Below are 21,125 nucleotides of genomic sequence, written 5' to 3'. Positions count from 1 at the left end.
ATTTATTATACTTTTATATGTTTAAGAAGTTTGTTTTTTTAATAATTTTTGTCTTTTTTTTGCGTTTTTTCCAAAACACCATATATGGGTTATCATGTGTTGGCGACTTACATTACTGATTTTTGTGGGAATTTTTTTTTTTTTTTGTAAAATGAATTGAAAGACTTTCTATGGAAAAAATAAGTGTGCGATTTTCCAAAATTCCAAAATTGGCGTATACGACAAAACAATTCTCAGGCGACGAGTTGTTGGTTGCAGACAAAATTTTTCGTTGAGAGGAAATGGCATGATGATAGCTGATTTTTTGTTAATTCAAAATACCTATCCTCTTGTTGCAGTGACTGCTAAATAAGGGGATGATAACTCTATTATGAAACTTGAATCATTTTGAAATAGAGGAAACTGAACTAAATTAAAAAGCTGAAATTCTTGGTTATCAACCAAAGGGATCATCATTTCAAATACTATTGAGTCATTAAGACTTCGTCCTTTAATAGATGACAGCTTAAAAATATCTTATACAGATGCTGTCGGAATGTTAAGATGGGACAGAATGTTGTTCCGAATAATTTGGAGCTGTTTAATAAATAGTGACGGCGAAATAAAATGAGGATTCATTTTGACATTATTAAAACTAAGAAAAACGTCAAGTAATATGTCTTGTACTCTTTCGAGGTTTGAAATTGACAAAATCAAATATGAAATTAATGCAGAAAAGCTCTGACTGACATCAATTATTTCTTGATGCTTTTCAATGCTGTTTAAGGATTTTTCGAACATGGTTTTAAAACCTTGATATTGCTGACTGAGTTGCAGATTATTTCGTTTAAGCAGATTTACGGTTGAATCTGCGATTGAGCTCTGCTTTTTAAAGAGATGCACGTGATGCCGTTCATCTTGGTTGACCAAAGAGATTTGGTGCTGTATGTCCTTAGCATCATCTTGATCCAATACCCCAAATAAGGTATGTGCCACGTTTCCTATAAAATCGAAAGGTGATCTAGTAATTCTCATCCTTTTATTGTAAGAAGTATGATAATTATGAATGAGGTCATTGTTTGATTCGATTGCTATAACTCTTTGTTTGAGAGCTGTCAATTCATCTAAACAATATCCATTCTCTGTAAATAAGTTTTGACTTCTCCTAGCTCTAGCCAATCAGCCCTATCGGCAATCTCACGTGAGAAATTTCCCCGGGAGTAGGTTTTCTCTCCCGGGAATTTTTCTCCTTATCGGCAATCTCCATCGGAATTTCGTTTTCGGGAAAGAAGTACAGCCAACTTAACAAAACAAAAAATCCTTCGAACACATGTCTTCGAAAATTTTGACAACTCTTATTTGATTGTATTTAGTGCACAAAAACAATTAAAATGTTTAATAGTCAATATTTATATAATTTTTTTCTTTGGTGTTGATTTGTGGATTTTTATTCATTATTTTTTTTTATTTTTTTGCCCAACTTATTACTTTGTTTGTTTCTTCAGATGGACATGTAATTAATTTTGTGTTTGTAATTTTAATTAAAGAATCAATCAATAAAGTTTCTTAAGCTTTGTCTTTTTTTTGACATGATAAACAAATAACTGAAATAAATTGAGGCATTCCACATAATTTGATCATTTCTTCGACCAAAGCAGCAAACTAATGCTCTCGGAATGGTCTCCTTTAGTTCCATGCTTTTTTTAAAGGTTTTCTTATATTTTATTTTTGTCTACTATTTTCCGTTATCCAGTTGCAATATCATTTGCTTTTTGTTGGATTAAGGAAGTAAATAATTTAATATTTTTAACAGAATATTTTGAAAGAAAAACACGTACATTTTGGCTTCAAAAAATCTGTTCCCCATAAAAAAAACGTGTGTGTACATACACATGTACACGGGACTGAAGTAATACTTCTAATATAAACAGCATTGCCAGTGTAGATATCCCTGCAGAAATGAAAGTATCAATAGCAACGGCAGTAGCGCGTTCTTTAGTCAAAGCTGGCTTCTCATCCAACAGCATATTCTTGTAACCAATTTGGTTATCCAATACTGGCTGCAATAGAGGTCCTGATGACCCTCCAGCACGATACTTGGCACGCTCACAATGACCAATTGGATCGTAGCTATAAACAACACCCTTGCCTTCAATATCTAAACCAGCCAAACATTTGACACGTAATATGGAAAGAAACGCTTGTACATTAGAATGGACAACATTTGAGCAACAGCATCAGTGGACATTGTCCTTTGATGAGTGTGCACATACATTTGCATGCGAGCTTTGACTAAAGCAGTCAATGCAAGAGTATCACACCAGATAGTTTGAAAAGTTTGTTCTGGTCACGTGTGTGGATGGAATATCCACTGCTAAGACGACTATCGGCTGCAATTACAAAAAAATCATCTCCAGCAATGGCCACGATGCTCCCTCCATTAGATTCATAGGTAGAGCTATCATCATGTTGTACACCGGGAACACGGTATTCGGGGAAATTTCCAGCACTCAACATATTTTATTTTGTTTTATAAATAAAATTGGGAAAATAGATTTTTATGAAGCAAAGAAATGTTTGCAAATGATGAATCCAATCATTGTAAGGAATAATATGAAGCTCATGCTATAATGATGGTAATCGTGCGTGTTTATAGAATTTACCCAGGTATCATCATCTAGGTCTTTATCAACTTCACTAATTTTGCCTTTTAAATCTTCTATCTCTTTAAAATTAGTCTCATTGCTCGAGGATGTTATGATGTTCATATTTTTCATCGGTATTGTACCTTTAATTGACTCAGAAATTTTAATAGAGGGAACAAATGAGTTTTTTAAGGTGGTATTGCTAAAGGCTCGACCATTTATCACTATGTGTGGAAGTTTTAAAATACATGGTATCAAAAATTCTATAAAACCACTGTCACTAAGGGTTAGACTTTTTATTATTCCTTCACACACCAATAAACCAGTTACAGCCTCCTTAAGAGCGATAATCTAAGTATTGGAACTTCTTAGGCTTACCCATCGATCTTGAGAGATGGATCTCGTTAAACAACAGTGACTTAGGTCCATTTTCTTCACTCAGAGTTGAACATAACTTGAGAATTTTTAATATAAAAATTCTCAAGTTTTGTTCAACTCCGAGTGAAAAAAATGGACCTTAAAGCACTACTCAAATGATTCAGAAGCAAGACTTCACAACTTATACCGCTGTCTCGATGAATCATTGTTGGTAGTTCGTCGCCCGAGAGTTGTTTTGTCGTAAACGCCAAAATGCACTTTTTTAAACTGGATATGTAGTAATAGGTTTTAGAACGTTCTCTTTTCATTTCTGTTATCAGATTTGTCCTATCGTTTACCGTTACTGAGATAATTTGTGTGCATTTTGTCGTATATCCACAAAATAAGCATCGGATTAGCGTTGGTTTGTCATAAGCGTCAACTTTTGGCGTTTACGACAAAAATTCTATGTATTTTTCAGCTTTTTTTTCTTCAGTATTGGTTTGTCGTACGTCGTACAAAAAAGATAGGGAGAAAATTTCGAACTTGTTTTGTCTTACATGTATGTAGGTATATGACCCAAATAGAATATAAACAAAGTATTGGTTTGTCGTACGTCGTACAAAAAAGATAGGGAGAAAATTTCGAACTTGTTTTGTCTTACATGTATGTAGGTATATGACCCAAATAGAATATAAACAAATATAATAAACCTACTAGAAAAGTATTTATTGAAAATAAGGACTTCATGTGCTATAAGGACAACGAATTTAAAAACTAAGGGCTGCATTAACCCTCTACCGCATAGTAACCCATATATGGTTTATCGATTTCATATCGATTTATTCTTGTTATATTGCATCAAATGTCAAAAAGAAAAAACTTTAATAAAACTATGTCTATTTTTTTATAATTAACCGGTTTTTATTATCAATAAGAGAGTCGTGATTCTGAAATAAACTCATTGTTTCACGAGCATGTCTAAAGTGCAAATCTGTGAATAAAAGTGTGAACTTTTCAAGTCTTTTTTTATATGAAATAAGTAAGTTGCATCCAATTGAAAATAAGTTTCGTATGAATTTATTATACTTTTATATGTTTAAGAAGTTTGTTTTTTTAATAATTTTTGTCTTTTTTTTGCGTTTTTTCCAAAACACCATATATGGGTTATCATGTGTTGGCGACTTACATTACTGATTTTTGTGGGAATTTTTTTTTTTTTTTGTAAAATGAATTGAAAGACTTTCTATGGAAAAAATAAGTGTGTTAATGCTAAAACTGGTGATGGCTTTCGAAGTGATGACGATCTAGCTTCAGATTCTGGCCCTTTTTAACATCAAACAAGCCATCTCCGAGCACTTTTGCAAATCTGTAAAACCTAAAATGTCACGAAAAAGATGATGCCCTTCAGCTTTGGCATGTGATCAAAGCAGATATGGAACAAAACAAAGCTGAGGGAGTTATATACAAGTCACGGAAGCCCAGCCCCATCTAATCCCGAAACTCCAATTCACTCACAACAACCAAGGGCAAAAGCCGTTGAATTCAGTACTAACTGAAAACATCGACCATATCCCTGAATGGCAAACAAAAACACCAATATATCAAATTCCGGGACTGAAAACGTATTGTGTACATGTAGAAAATGAAGGGGTTCTTCTGCAACAATGATAAAAGAAAGAGTTTGAATAAATTCCATGAATAAGGAAAGTCCAATGTAATAAAAACATATTTTACAAAACATACCTTGAATGCATACTAAACCATATATGGGTTATTAATTGTTTGCTGGAAATTGACTTGCTGCATACTAACCCATATATGGTTTATGTTTCAAAAAATGTATATATATGTAAAAAAATAAAAAAATTTATGTAATACCTTTTTTCAACCCCTAATAAAGCTAAAAAATTGTTAAAAAAAATTTTATTTCATTTCGTTCATAATTCATTCAGTAGAGGGTTAAGCTTTGCGCTATTTGAGGTTATGCACTATTCCTAGAGGTGCAAGGAAGAAAAAAGTGCATCTGAGTGTTGTATTTAATTTTGTCATGGTTCTTGTCGTTTGTTCCTGCCGCTAGATACTTGACCTCATCCTCGGTCGCAAGTACCGCTTATAAATATGTACACTTGTTGATCTTCTATCGAACACAAGATCAAGAAGTCGACCGTCGCACAGTGTGTCGTCCCCTTATGATAAATCACTTTTTTTTTTTGTTAAAAATTAATATTTTTGCTATTAAAATATAATTTAGAAGTGTCAACTCATATGAAAACATATTTATCTTACAAAATAACCCAGGTTATGTATTCAAAATAAGCTCCGAAACATGAGTACCTCGGAAATCGAAAATATTTTGAGGAATTTATGGGAATCTTTGAGAGTATATATTTCACGTTTGGTAATTGTTTGAAAAATTTTGTTAATGTTATTTTGTTTATTTGAGTGTTGTTGTAAAACGTATAACAAAAAAAATTAAATTTATAAAATTATATATGAGTTATTAAAATTTCTTTGATAAATGGCCAAAAAAAAAAAAAATATTTTTTAAACTTAATTTAAAAAAATACTTATTAAATCATATCCATAATTTTTTTATATTATTTTGCCATAGGCCTATACTTAATATTGGCAAAGTTTGGTCTGCTTCTGTTTGCGATTACCAGAGATATTCACATTTATGTGATACGAGTCAAGTACTCAAAATAATTCATTTTTTGAGAAACATCTTCAAGGGGATCACAAAAATGAAAAAATCGATGTTTTTAATAATTTTTAGCCATACACAAGTAACAAAAAGCTATTTATGTAATTAAAAATATTTTAAATATTGTTTTCAACAAGAAAAAAATTATATTTTTCTGCATACTAGATTTTTAATATAATTACTTGACATTATTAGGGTTTTCGGATTAACCGCGTTTTATATACATAAATATAAAGTGAGTTCAATTCAGTACTCACCCCGAACGTTTCGCTTCAAATTACAATGAGCGTGGTCCCGGTGACCACGCTCATTGTAATTTGAAGCGAAACGTTCGGGGTGAGTACTGAATTGAACTCACTTTTTTTCGCTTCAAATTACAATGAGCGTGGTCCCGGTGACCACGCTCATTGTAATTTGAAGCGAAACGTTCGGGGTGAGTACTGAATTGAACTCACTTTATATTTATATATATAAAACGCGGTTAATCCGAAAACCCTAATAATGTCATGTATAAACAACCGCGAAAGCCTTAAAAGTTATATAATTACTTGACCCGGCCACGCTCTACTGTGTATTATAGCGTATTTACCAACCTCGCCGATATAAGAATTTACGAAAATGCACATAAAACGTTATTTCAAAATTTGAAAGCGATTGACAAAAAACTATTCGAGATTTGCTATGAAACGCAAATAAACATACGATTTTTTTGTATAGAGAAGATAAACAAAACAAGTTGACTTCAACCTAAGATTTCTCAAGGTAGAAAAAAGATATTGAAAAGATTTAAACGGGCTTTAAAAGAAAACATTTAGTTCTTATAGAAACTGTCACAAATTTATTTAAAATAAATCACCACGTTCAAGAACATAACCTCAAAAACTGTTAAAAAACGACATTTCAGATTTTCTAACGGGAATATTTCAAAAACGTGATATGATAGAATTTTTCTGAGTTCGGATTCGAGTTCAGCACACCAAAAACCTTACGAAAAGTATATTTTTGTTTATATATAAAAAAAAATTAATTTTGCTCACAAGTGGCTTCTTCAATAAATGTTAATTTCATAAATTATACTAAAAAAAAAAGTAATAGGTTGCTTAATTTGTTAATTTGTAATTTTTTTTTCTATTCCTGCCATAAAAACACAAAAAAAGATATTAAAAATCCAAAAACTTAGCTGCAAGTATTTATGATAAACTTTTGTATGGGCTCGACACACTGTGCGTCGGTCGCGGGCGCCGCTTCGTTCAAGCGCGTTGTCTTGAGCGAAGTGAAAAAAGGTCGCAGTTTTATTGTTGTACACTTTTTGATCTTGTCACTTCGTTCGCGCGCGCTGTCTTCAACGAAGTAAAGTGAAAAAAAGGTTGCTGTTTTATTGCTGTATACTTATTGATCTTGTATCGAACACACAAGTTCAACAAGTCGACTGTAGTCGTGAGCGCCGAGCCCGTGGCGCCTCTTCGTTCACGCGCGTTGTCGTGAACGAAGCGAAAAAGGGTTGCTGTGAGTTTTGTTATTGCACCCGCTCGCAAAAAACACCTGCTGGTCGAAAATTATTTTTTTAAGGCGCCATTGTTCTTCGCTAAATTTGCGATATTGTTTTGCAAATTGATGATACTGATGATACTTTTACACTATTTTATAAAGCGAGCGGTAGAAAAGTGGAATATAAAAGCTCATCAATATTTAAAACATATAAAAAGTCTACCATAGCAACTCCTGTAAATTTGTTCAGCCAATGTCTTCAAATTACTAAAAAATCTAACTCGATAACTAAGGAAAAGATTATTGATATTAAAAGCCTTTTCATATTTATGCCTAAATCGGACCAAGAATATTATGAAGCGTTATTCAAATCAAAAAATTAGAATATATTCTTTAGTTTGATATTTATTTAATTTACTTTTATTTATGATCATATATTAACTTATTAATTTAACCAAACTTGGTTTATTTTTATTTTATTTCTTTCATATTTCATAGCCATAGGATGACTTTTATTTTTTGTAAAGACGTTTTTTAAATTTTTTTATGTTTATGGTCATATTTTTTGGTTTTTCTTTATTTTAAATATATTTATTTTAATAATTGAGCCTCTAAGTCAAACCAATACTACTTCTATGTAATAAGAAACTATATTTTAAATGTTTAATTAATAAATAAAAACGAACTGTGAAAATTTTTTTATTTATTTTTTAGTATTGGAATATTGTACGTGCGCCTACTTTGTCGTACGTGTACGGGATGGAAAAAAAGTTGATTTTGGTGGCGTTTACGACAAACTGATTTTGGATAAAAACCTTGATAATTTGAAAAATAAAATAGATGTGACAATTTTGACAACATAAATAATTTCCGAATAATTTGGAGCTGTTTAATAAATTGTGACGGCGAAATAAAATGAGGATTCATTTTGACATTATTAAAACTAAGAAAAACGTCAAGTAATATGTCTTGCACTCTTTCGAGGTTTGAAATTGACAAAATCAAATATGAAATTAATGCAAAAAAGCTCTGACTGACATCAATTATTTCTTGATGCTTTTCAATGCTGTTTAAGGATTTTTCGAACATGGTTTTAAAACCTTGATATTGCTGACTGAGTTGCAGATTATTTCGTTTAAGCAGATTTACGGTTGAATCTGCGATTGAGCTCTGCTTTTTAAAGAGATGCACGTGATGCCGTTCATCTTGGTTGACCAAAGAGATTTGGTGCTGTATGTCCTTAGCATCATCTTGATCCAATACCCCAAATAAGGTATGTGCCACGTTTCCTATAAAATCGAAAGGTGATCTAGTAATTCTCATCCTTTTATTGTAAGAAGTATGATAATTATGAATGAGGTCATTGTTTGATTCGATTGCTATAACTCTTTGTTTGAGAGCTGTCAATTCATCTAAACAAATATTATCCATTCTCTGTAAATAAGTTTTGACTTCTCCTAGCTCTAGCCAATCAGCCCTATCGGCAATCTCACGTGAGAAATTTCCCCGGGAGTAGGTTTTCTCCCCGGGAATTTTTCTCCTTATCGGCAATCTCCATCGGAATTTCGTTTTCGGGAAAGAAGTACAGCCAACTTAACAAAACAAAAAATCCTTCGAACACATGACTTCGAAAATTTTGACAACTCTTATTTGATTGTATTTAGTGCACAAAAACAATTAAAATGTTTAATAGTCAATATTTATATAATTTTTTTCTTTGGTGTTGATATGTGGATTTTTATTCATTATTTTTTTTTATTTTTTTGCCCAACTTATTACTTTGTTTGTTTCTTCAGATGGACATGTAATTAATTTTGTGTTTGTAATTTTAATTAAAGAATCAATCAATAAAGTTTCTTAAGCTTTGTCTTTTTTTTGACATGATAAACAAATAACTGAAATAAATTGAGGCATTCCACATAATTTGATCATTTCTTCGACCAAAGCAGCAAACTAATGCTCTCGGAATGGTCTCCTTTAGTTCCATGCTTTTTTTAAAGGTTTTCTTATATTTTATTTTTGTCTACTATTTTCCGTTATCCAGTTGCAATATCATTTGCTTTTTGTTGGATTAAGGAAGTAAATAATTTAATATTTTTAACAGAATATTTTGAAAGAAAAACACGTACATTTTGGCTTCAAAAAATCTGTTCCCCATAAAAAAAAACGTGTGTGTACATACACATGTACACGGGACTGAAGTAATACTTCTAATATAAACAGCATTGCCAGTGTAGATATCCCTGCAGAAATGAAAGTATCAATAGCAACGGCAGTAGCGCGTTCTTTAGTCAAAGCTGGCTTCTCATCCAACAGCATATTCTTGTAACCAATTTGGTTATCCAATACTGACTGCAATAGAGGTCCTGATGACCCTCCAGCACGATACTTGGCACGCTCACAATGACCAATTGGATCGTAGCTATAAACAACACCCTTGCCTTCAATATCTAAACCAGCCAAAACATTTGACACGTAATATGGAAAGAAACGCTTGTTGTACATTAGAATGGACAACATTTGAGCAACAGCATCAGTGGACATTGTCCTTTGATGAGTGTGCACATACATTTGCATGCGAGCTTTGACTAAAGTAGTCAATGCAAGAGTATCACACCAGATAGTTTGAAAAGTTTGTTCTGGTCACGTGTGTGGATGGAATATCCACTGCTAAGACGACTATCGGCTGCAATTACAACAAAATCATCTCCAGCAATGGCCACGATGCTCCCTCCATTAGATTCATAGGTAGAGCAATCATCATGTTGTACACCGGGAACACGGTATTCGGGGAAATTTCCAGCACTCAACATATTTTATTTTGTTTTATAAATAAAATTGGGAAAATAGATTTTTATGAAGCAAAGAAATGTTTGCAAATGCCGCTGATGAGATGACAATTGCAGGGAAGCTGCCTATGTAATCAATTTATATTGAAGGTTTTCAAATAAACAACAAGAAACAAGAATCTTATGTCAAAATTCAAATAAAAAAAACACTACTGGAAAAGTCAAAATGACATTTTTCTATAGCGTACATAAATCAGCAGCTACATGTGCATAATTTTTGTGTGCATTATTGTGCCTGTTCACACGTGAAGAACGTCTAGGGTTATCATACGTGAAGAATAACTTCTGCGTATTTTGTTTTTCATTTTATGTTTAGAGAAAAATATAAAAATGGTTTGAAACCAAATTTATGTTTTTTGCATCTTTGTTTAAAATTTTGTCACAAAATGAGTTTGTAAATTTGCACTTTTCACTTTTGGCAAATAGTAGTTATGGAATGACGACACCAGAAAGAGATGCGTACCTACGGGAACGGGTAGTTGTATGAAAAAATTCCAAACCAGAAAGTCAAAGTTCACGTGTGGAAAAGTTTCTCATGTAAACGTCGTCGCCGTTCCAGATTGGATTTTTTCCACACGTGAACGTTGACGTAAATCACCGGTTTGGAATTTTTTTTCATACAATTACCCGTGTGGAACTTTTCCGGCTTGGAATTTTTCCATACCGTATTGCCACCGTATTCAATTTTTCGATTTTGGTTTACAGCTGTGGTGAGTTAAAAAATTTATTTTTCCGAAAAAATCTAAAAAAATTGGGTGATTTGCCTACGGCCTCTAAATCACGTGATTTACCATACAAATATAAATCTCCCCAAAACAAGATTTAGGCCGTTTTTGAATTGGTTTCAATACTTAACCTCTGTTAAATTTTTGACACTATTGTGGTGAATAAAAAATGTTAAGTTGTTAAAAATTTAATGGGCTCTGGGACCAGGTTAAATTTAGGTTAAATTTTGTTGGCGGATGTTTTTTTTTTTATTGAAAAGGAGTAGTATCATGGTAGAAAGAGGCAGAGAACAATATTAAACAATAAGCCATACAACTGAAAATTTTTTATTCACCTCAATAGTGTCAAAAATTTTACAGAGGTTAAATATTTAACCCAATTCACACACGGCCTTATAATCGAAATCGAAAATGAGGAAATTAAACATACCCAAACACACAGATTTTGATGTGCTGAACGCACTCATTTTCTTTTTTGACAACTTATGAAAAAAAATGTCATTATAGGGGGGTTCACATTGACCAACTTACCGGACAGACCAGCTGCCATTTGGTCTGATCGGATCGTATTTTGATAATGTGAACACACATCCGACGGCCATATGTCTATCCAGCAGACAGTGATACTCCATTTTCTTTAATTTGAGAACAGAAGATGCAAAGGAAACATTAAAAATAAGCTGGAAAATAGGTTTTGATGAAAATTGTTTGATGAGTGTGAACGCACAATATCATCCGCCCATCAGGACAAATGACAATCGGTGTGTCCGGTAAGTTAGTCAATGTGAACCCCCTAATGGAAGATTTTAATTATTTTGTGAAAAAATTTATAACAATGAAAAAATCAGTACTGAGAAAAAAAAATGGATCATGAGTTGAAAAATAAACAAATATGAGCTTAAATTATCCAGACCGTTATATTTTGTAGTCATGATAAATGGATCATTGGTCACTAATAATAGGCTGTTTTTAGATAGATAATTTCGCAAATAATCTCATTTCGAATGTCAAATCGTATAGGAAAGTTAAGCGTGATCTCCGTACTGGGCTTTTGGCAAGAAACTCACTTCGTATCGTGTGAACATGCGTTTGTAATAAGTGCACAATAATAATGCACATGTAGCTGCTCAGCTATTTAAGATTGGTAAGTACTTCTGTTATAATTTTTTAACGCACTGGGTTAAAATGGCGCTACTTGCTAATCCTTTTGACAGTTCTTGTCAAAAAGTAATTTTTTAGTCCACCGCCGGAAAAGAAGTAGTACTTCAAAAATATGATAGAAATACTTCGGGGGAGAAACTTCATTCCCGATAGGTATTTTTGTGTGGGAATTTTTTCCTAGGAAATTTTTCCATTCAAAAAGTATTGCCGATATCGATTATTCGGAATAGAGAAATTTTTCCAGGGAAATTGTATTGCCGATAGGGCTGAATACGACGGTGGTACGACCCATTCTTACTTACGGCGCCATTGTTTGGTGGCCTGCACTAAATAAAGCATATAACATCAACAAACTTAAGAAAATTCAAAGAACAGCAAGCGTAGGGACAACTGGAGCCCTCCGGTCGTGCCCTACTGAGGCTCCAAACGTTCTCTTGCACCTTTTACCCATAGACCTTCATATAAAATACCAGGTTTCTTGTAGCGTTTTAAGGCTAAAAGAAACGGGCTGTTGGAAGGAAAAACCTTTTGGTCACAGTGACACAGCAAATTTAATACCATCGGATATGCTTCTGACACCCACGGACTACTGAACTCCTATTTTGAATACTGTAATGAATTGCAAGGTCAGCTTCCCGTCTAGATCAGACTGGGAAGAGGGCATTGTGACGAGAGACTTCGACACCTGCATTTTCACTGATGGCTCAAAAATGGATTGTGGGGTCGGTGCGGGTGTCTACTATGAATCCCTCAATATCTCAAAATCCTTTCGACTACCAAACTTTGCCAGTGTATTCCAAGCGGAATTGCCGGCAATTAAAGAAGCTTGCAAATTACTTAGCCTATATCCAAACCAAAACCAAAGCATAGCTATATTAACAGATAGCCAGGCAGCTATAAAAGCAATTGCTTCGGTCACGACATCCTCCAAATTAGTTCAGCAGTGCAGAGAGGAACTCTCATTGCTGAGTGGAAGCCTCACAATCACTCTCATCTGGATCCCAGGTCACAGTGGTTTTGAAGGCAATGAAAAGGCGGATGAACTGGCCAGGCAAGGATCGGCCCTTCATGAGTCTCTAGCAGAAATAGTTAACATCCCCATGGGAGTCATGAAGGGCGATATCTTCTTAAAATACCTAACAAAAGCCAACAATAGGTGGCACAACTTGACTAGCTGCGTCATATCCAGAAAAATCTGGCCCACCTATAATAAATCCAAATCATATGACCTAATCTCTAGACCCAGAAAAGAAATTAGCAGGATCGTTGCGGTATGTACGGGACATTGGCCGATAGGAGAACACGCAGCAAAGCTAGGTATTCCTTACAACACCTTTTGTCGCAGTTGTTTGAATCAGCAAGAAAAAGAAACGGTATTCCACTTCCTTTGCCAATGTCCTGCCCTTGCTAGAAGCAGAATGCTCTCTCTTGGCAGTGAATTTTTCAACGATATAAATAACATCTCAGAATTAAAGATCAAAGACTTGATCTCATTCCTCAATGCAACGAAGTGGTTTTAGGCTAGCCTAAACACTCGTATGTACTGAAATCACTTTATTCCAACTAACCCATTTATAACTCATAGGTTTCACAAGTTTTGGTATCAAAACCGCCATCTCTACCTACCTAGGGCTGAATATGATGATAAATTATAAAATATATAAATGTTCCAAAAGCTATTAAAGGTGCTCGCACTACCTATAACTTCAAAACAAATCCCTGTGGGATGGTCAAATTGAGTTATTCTTATTGGTTCGGTATCTGAAGAGGCAGCTAAAGGAAACAATAGCAACATGAAGCATAATAATGATGTTAAAGAGTTACGGAGGTATCTCCCACTTCTTAATCTCATCAGGGGTTGTTTTTTTATTGGGATTTGTGTACCATCCTTTTGCTGCTCTTTATGGTCAATCGGTAGGGGACAAAGATTTTGAACAGCTCGTTGATATGTGCCGGTTTCAGTCTTAACATATCCCACTCGTACTAATCCGTCTGTTCCTTTGACAACTTCGATTACACGTCCGAGCTTCCATTTCATTGGAGGCTGGTGTGCATCTTTTAAAACAACCATTGTTCCAAGTTCTAGATTTTTGGATTCCACCTTCCACTTTAATTTCTGTTGAAGAAGATGGAGGTATTCATTTGACCATCTTTGCCAAAAATGCTGTTGAATTTGCTGAATCTGACGAAATTTGTCTAATCTTGAGAATATGTCAGGTTCTGGAAGCGATGTCAACGGAGCACCAATTAAAAAATGACCGGGAGTCAATGCCTGCATGTCATTAGGGCGTGGCAAAATCGCATCGTCACCTCCTCGCGGTGCGCGCTGGATATCCAACTAACGACGAGCGTTGGATCCATTCGATCCACGAGCTATAGAGGCTGCCCAGTTGCCAAAAAATTCCAAGAGTTCAGAAGCAAAAATACATCTGCTAGAGACAAACCCAGAAACACAGTAAATACCGATTTAACTGCTGAAAACAATACTAAGAATGAACCGCCTAAAAAAGCTGTTCAAAGTAAAAGCGATGAAAATAAAGCCTATTCTCAGATTCTAAAAAATGTGCGGAAGAATGAAGAGACTTCCATAAAAGAAATGCTACACCTCATTCTTCAAAGAATTGATAAACAGGATTTGAATATCAAACAGTTAAGGGGGGTTTCCATAGCATTTTAATGGAAGATGGTTGACTAATTGTTGTAAAACTTTTGCAGTTTATAAGATAATCTTATGAAACGTAGGGTAAGGTGGTATAAGAGTGCGCATTTTAGACAAAACACCAAATAAAACAATAACAAAAAGAATTTAACTACTTTTTGTATATATAGTTTTTAGTTTATAATCAAAGCAACGAAAAAAACTTAAAACTGGTGACAAAAATGTATTAATTCAAAAGTTATATACAAAATACCACGTTAGGTCATTTGCGCACTCTTATACATCCTATTGTGTAAGAGTGCGCAGCTTAGTTTGTAAGAGTGCGCAGCTGCGTACAGTTGTAAATTCGCACAAAAGTCGCAAATAAAACTGCTTATCTTTAAATAAACAGAGTATTTTTCAACCCATCACTCCTTGCATGAGGATCAATCAATTTAGTCTTCGATTAATGGTTCCGAGAAAATTTCAATATTTCCTAGTTACTTTCATTAGCTTGTTTTTTGTAAAACTTGTATTTGGTTTCTTTTTGGTTAGAATTGCTTTTTCTAGCTGCTGTTTGCTAGTATATGGACAAATGCCAGTTATTTTGAAGCCTTGGATAGCATTTACTGCTCTTTTAACCCGCGCACTCTTATACATCATCATGGTGCGCACTCTTACACGTCCAGACATGTAATCGAAGAATATATATGTATTTCACAATGCACTTTATGACCAATCTTCCGTGTTTCTCAAATGTTTCTTTTTGTCGACTTTTCAATGTCCCATACTTTGTTTATTGTTATTTTTTGTTGTTAAGCGGAAAATTTAATTTGTTTGGCAAGAAAAATTGGAAAAAAAAGTGCTAAAAAACTTAAACTTAACTAGCACCTCTGTTTACCAACACATTTGCATGAAATTTTGACAGCAGATCAAACTCATTTAGATCTTTCCAAAATAAGTGCATTCAGTCTTATATTCCCTTTCAAACCGTAGAAAATCGCTTTGCGCACTCTTATCAACCGCGCACTCTTATACCATCCTACCCTACTTTTTTGAAAAGGTAATAAACGTACGAATATTTAGAAATGTTTCTTGTGCGATTTTTATAAGGGTCGAAAATTATTTTTTTCCTGCAAATTTAGATTGAATCAGAATTTTGGTTGGGGCACCGTTGTTTATAAACTTTTTATTTTTTTTTTGTTTTATAATGATCAAATGTGTTTTCATGCAATACGTGAAACAGATTTTTTTTTTTTTTTTTTTTTAGAAAAAAAGCTTCGTTAATTTGTTGTAATTTCATGTTTTTTTACTCACTCTTCTTAGAATAACTTTACCGTTTATTAGTGTTTTTAGATGAAACAAAAAGAAAACAATAAAGTGAAATTAGGAGAGTCCAATAAAATTTCTAAAATTTAATTTGAAGTTAGTTTGAACGGTTAATTTGAAGGAAGATATCAAAATGCACTTTTTTAGCATTTTAGTCGTGGGGCAAAGCGTGATTATTTTTTAAAATGTTTTTGTATTTTTTAATGAGAAGTTAATAAAGTTGTTCATGCAACCCGTTTGCCAAAAAAAATATTTTTTTTATTTACACACTAAAAATTTGATTTTAATAAACCAATATTTGCATTCTGTTTTTGAGGAAGGGGCAGTCAAAGCATCCACAATTTATTTTTATTATTTTTTTTCATTATATTTCAAATCAGTTTCAAAAAAAATATATATATTTTTGCTCACAGTATTTTTAATACAAATTGTTGAAAAAGTGTCTATTTTAGCTTTTTTTACTTTGAAAATTCCATTGATCACGCACACATGCAAATTTAGTTCAAAAGAATGCCACGCATAAGCTGGCGCTGATGAACTCTTTCTTTCTGTTCTTTTCTATTTATTGAAAAAAAACTTGCTCTTGCGCTCTCATTTTCTCGTTATATTTTGTTTTTTTTTTGTGTTTACATAATACTTTTTTTTTGTTTCCTATTTCCTCACTCAGGCAGGCAGAAATCATTCATGAAATTATGAAGATGCTGCAGAGAGTAGGTAGATAGTAGATATTTTTTGCAAGATCATTATCTTTGGTTTTCGAAAAGGGTTGTTTTGTTCTTGTTGACTCTTGGGTTTTTTCTAAAAATTCATTTCGTGTTTATAATATCGCACCCGCGGTTGCGAGTTGACACTTTTGGTTTTTTTTTTTTTGGTGTCAGCGAAATTCTTTGCATTGTGTAATATTCACATTGCTCGTGCGGGGATATAGGTAAAGGATTAGATATGTGGTATGCATTTGTTTGTGTGTAAAAATGTGTATTGACATTTGACATGTGCTTGTGCACAATGATTGATTTCCATATTTAGGTTGATTTCTGGGTTGTATTGTTTATTATACTACACTCGCGCGTGCGTGCGGGGTTATATAATATAAATATGTCCTTTTGTTTTTCATTGTCTTTGTTTATATGTGGCGGATTCGGTTTTTTTTTTGTAGGTTTGTAGGTATAATAGTTATATTTTCGCGGGGGAATGGGTAAAGGGTTATATAAGTGTATTTGTGGTTAGAATGCACTTGATGGTGTTTATAGAAATAGTTTTGCAATGGATTTTCAATTCAGTGTCTTCTTTGTTTTTGAATGAAGAAGAAGCTTTTTATGTTTTATGATCATTGTTTTTCAAAGTGTTGAGCTTGAAAATTATTTTTGAAAACTTCCCTAAACTTTGATTACATAATTGAAAAATTAATTTCAAGGTTTAAAAAAAAAGTAACTTATAAGTTATTAATGCTGCCTTATTTTTGTTTCCTAATAATGTAGGTATAAGTAAATAAAAAACAAAATCGATTCAGTTACGAACTGAGTTCATTACATTGGTGACTTTAAAAAAAATCTTTATTAAAAAGGTTTTGAAAGTAAATATTGTAAGTAAATACATTTCCATGTCAGCCGGCACGCGCGTGTGCGAGACAAAAAATTTCTCAACGAAGAACAACTCAAAAGTGAGCAAGAACCTTAAAATCAATCCTTCTGCGCATCTACTCATATTTTTATACAAACTACACAAAGGATACTGTCAAGTATATTATATCAATGCACCCATATAACACATCCTCTACCTGCTTCTCCGCTGAACAACTATAATTTATTATTATAATGCAAAAAATTTCTCTGATACACAAAAAACTCAAATGCCATCCACAACAGCAACATGGAAACAAGTTTCTTTTTCATTTCAAAAATAAATAGGTATACACTCCAGAAATCTTTCATGAAAATATTGAATTTCAAACCAGTTTTCGTCCACAAACACCATATCCATATAAAGACCTATGTATACCTACATCCATTTGCATGTCATCCCGCACGCCTGAGTGCGATGGCGATCTCATAAAGACACAATGAATGAAAACCAACATCCTGAGAGGAAAAACCCAGAGAATTCGATGGCGAGAGAGCAAAACACATTCACTAATACATACAAATGCTTTTACATGAGATCTGACTTCGCTGAAAAAGGGAACCCAGTCTTAAAGGGTCGCGAGGTATATCTCGCCACGGCGCGGCAATTGTGAACGTCGTGAGTTAAGACTGGGTTCCCTTTTTCAGCAAAGTCAAATCTCATGTAAAAGCATTTGTGTGTATTAGTGAATGTGTTTCGCTCTCTCGCCATCGAATTCTCTGATTTTTTACTCTCAGGATGTTGGTTATGGTTTTCATTCATTGTCTCTTTGTGAGATCGCCATCGCACTCACGCGTGCGGGGTGACATGCAAATGGATGTAGGTATACTACATAGATCTTTTATTGGATTCTCCTAATTTCCCTTTATTGTTTTCTTTTTGTTTCATCTAAAAACACTAATAAACGGTAAAGTTATTCTAAGAAGAGTGAGTAGAAAAACATGAAATTACAACAAATTAACGAAGCTTTTTTTCTAATAAAAAAAAAAAAACAATCTGTTTCGCGTACTGCATGAAAACACATTTGATCATTATAAAACACAAAAAAAATAAATAAAAAGTTTATAAACAACGGTGCCCCAACCAAAATTCTGATTCAATCTAAATTTGCAGGAAAAAAATCATTTTCGACCCTTATAAAAATCGCACAAGAAATGTTTCTAAAATTTAATTGATGCAAAAATATTCGTACGTTTATTACCTTTTCAAAAAAGTAAGTTTCATAAGATTATCTTATAAACTGCAAAAGTAATACAACAATTAGTCAACCATCTTCCATTAAAATGCTATGGAAACCCCCCCTTAAAAGGAACGCGCATTCCTTGTCGTGCTATGTTAGACTCGGGATCTTAATTACATTTTATTACAACATCCCTAGCCCAGCAGTTAGAGAACATAAAACGAAGAAAGGACATTCCGATAAGCGGAATTGGAGGCAGGGAAAGTCAGGCCAATTTCGTAATAAATGTTCATTTAGAATCCAGAACTTCATCATATAAACACAAATAATTATATACAGATATCTCATCTTCATAGAAAAAAGTGACATATGAAACTGAAAATCACCACTTTGAAGAGCTTTTAAGGCCGTGTGTGAATTGCGTTAAATAGTTAAATTAAGTAAAATTTTTGACACTATTGAAGTGAACAAAATAATTTCAAAAAAAGAATTTATTGTTTAAAATTTTGTCTGCCTTTTTTCTGCCATGATAGGTACTCCTTTTTAATAAAAAAAACAAAACAAAACCATCTGCAAACAAAATTTAACTCAAATTTAACCAGGTCTCGGAGCCCAATAAATGTTTAACAGCTGAAAATTTTGTATTTGTGTCAAAATTTTTACACAATTTAACTATTTAACGCAATTCACACACGGCCTAAAAAAGCTCTTTTCGATGAAAAATTTGAGAAATTTTAAAATGATTTAATTTCTCTTTGGAATTTTGATTATTTATTCTCATATTCTCTTTTACGTGGTCTTTGAGAGTGAGTATCATGTGTTTTCACGGCTCTGCCTCAGACCATTTGCCATTTTAGGTATAATAGTAATATTTTTGTGGGGGAATGGGTAAAGGGTTATATAAGTGTATTTGTGGTTAGAATGCACTTGATGCTATTTATAGAAATAGTTTTGCAATGGATTTTCAATTCAGTGTCTTCTTTGTTTTTGAATGAAGAAGAAGCTATCAAAATTTATTCTCGGCTAAATATTTAGTCTAATCCGCATGCGGACTAAGTCTCAAAATATAAGTTCAGGAGACTTTGCTGCATTCTCCATGATCATATTGTCATACAAGATTTATCTCGAGTCCATCCTAAAAGAACATACACATAAGAACCTAAGCATTCTATATATTGTATGTAAATACATTTTCATGTCAGCCTGCACGCGCGAGTGCTAGACAAAAAATTTCTCAGCGAAGAACAACTCAAAAGTGAGCAATAACCTTAAAATCAATCCTTCTGCGCATCTACTCATATTTTTATACAAACTACACAAAGGATACTGTCAAGTATATTATATCAATGCACCCATATAACACATCCTCTACCTGCTTCTCCGCTGAACAACTATAATTTATTATTATAATGCAAAAAATTTCTCTGATACACAAAAAACTCAAATGCCATCCACAACAGCAACATGGAAACAAGTTTCTTTTTCATTTCAAAAATAAATAGGTATACACTCCAGAAATCTTTCATGAAAATATTGAATTTCAAACCAGTTTTCGTCCACAAACACCATATCCATATAAAGACCTATGTATACCTACATCCATTTGCATGTCATCCCGCACGCCTGAGTGCGATGGCGATCTCATAAAGACACAATGAATGAAAACCAACATCCTGAGAGGAAAAACCCAGAGAATTCGATGGCGAGAGAGCAAAACACATTCACTAATACATACAAATGCTTTTACATGAGATCTGACTTCGCTGAAAAAGGGAACCCAGTCTTAAAGGGTCGCGAGGTATATCTCGCCACGGCGCGGCAATTGTGAACGTCGTGAGTTAAGACTGGGTTCCCTTTTTCAGCAAAGTCAAATCTCATGTAAAAGCATTTGTGTGTATTAGTGAATGTGTTTCGCTCTCTCGCCATCGAATTCTCTGATTTTTTACTCTCAGGATGTTGGTTATGGTTTTCATTCATTGTCTCTTTGTGAGATCGCCATCGCACTCACGCGTGCGGGGTGACATGCAAATGGATGTAGGTATACTACATAGATCTTTTATTGGATTCTCCTAATTTCCCTTTATTGTTTTCTTTTTGTTTCATCTAAAAACACTAATAAACGGTAAAGTTATTCTAAGAAGAGTGAGTAGAAAAACATGAAATTACAACAAATTAACGAAGCTTTTTTTCTAATAAAAAAAAAAAAAACAATCTGTTTCGCGTACTGCATGAAAACACATTTGATCATTATAAAACACAAAAAAAAATAAATAAAAAGTTTATAAACAACGGTGCCCCAACCAAAATTCTGATTCAATCTAAATTTGCAGGAAAAAAATCATTTTCGACCCTTATAAAAATCGCACAAGAAATGTTTCTAAAATTTAATTGATGCAAAAATATTCGTACGTTTATTACCTTTTCAAAAAAGTAAGTTTCATAAGATT

General features: G+C 33.4%; 1 protein-coding gene and 2 pseudogenes across 8 annotated transcripts in view; all 3 read right to left on the bottom strand.

The window, feature by feature from the left end:
• Positions 1-21,125, bottom strand: part of LOC129921226 (SLIT-ROBO Rho GTPase-activating protein 1-like) — a 747,084-nt gene that overhangs the window by 137,144 nt on the left and 588,815 nt on the right. The gene's annotated exons all lie outside the window — the stretch shown is intronic.
• LOC129921231 (proteasome subunit beta type-1-like) lies at positions 120-3,240 on the bottom strand (annotated as a pseudogene).
• Positions 8,936-10,051, bottom strand: LOC129921229 (proteasome subunit beta type-1-like; annotated as a pseudogene).

The sequence above is a fragment of the Episyrphus balteatus genome, chromosome 1 (assembly GCF_945859705.1).
Source record: "Episyrphus balteatus chromosome 1, idEpiBalt1.1, whole genome shotgun sequence".
NCBI classification, from domain to species: Eukaryota; Metazoa; Arthropoda; class Insecta; order Diptera; family Syrphidae; genus Episyrphus; species Episyrphus balteatus.
Note: the sequence above shows the minus strand (reverse complement) of the source record. Positions and strands in the feature narration are given on the sequence as shown.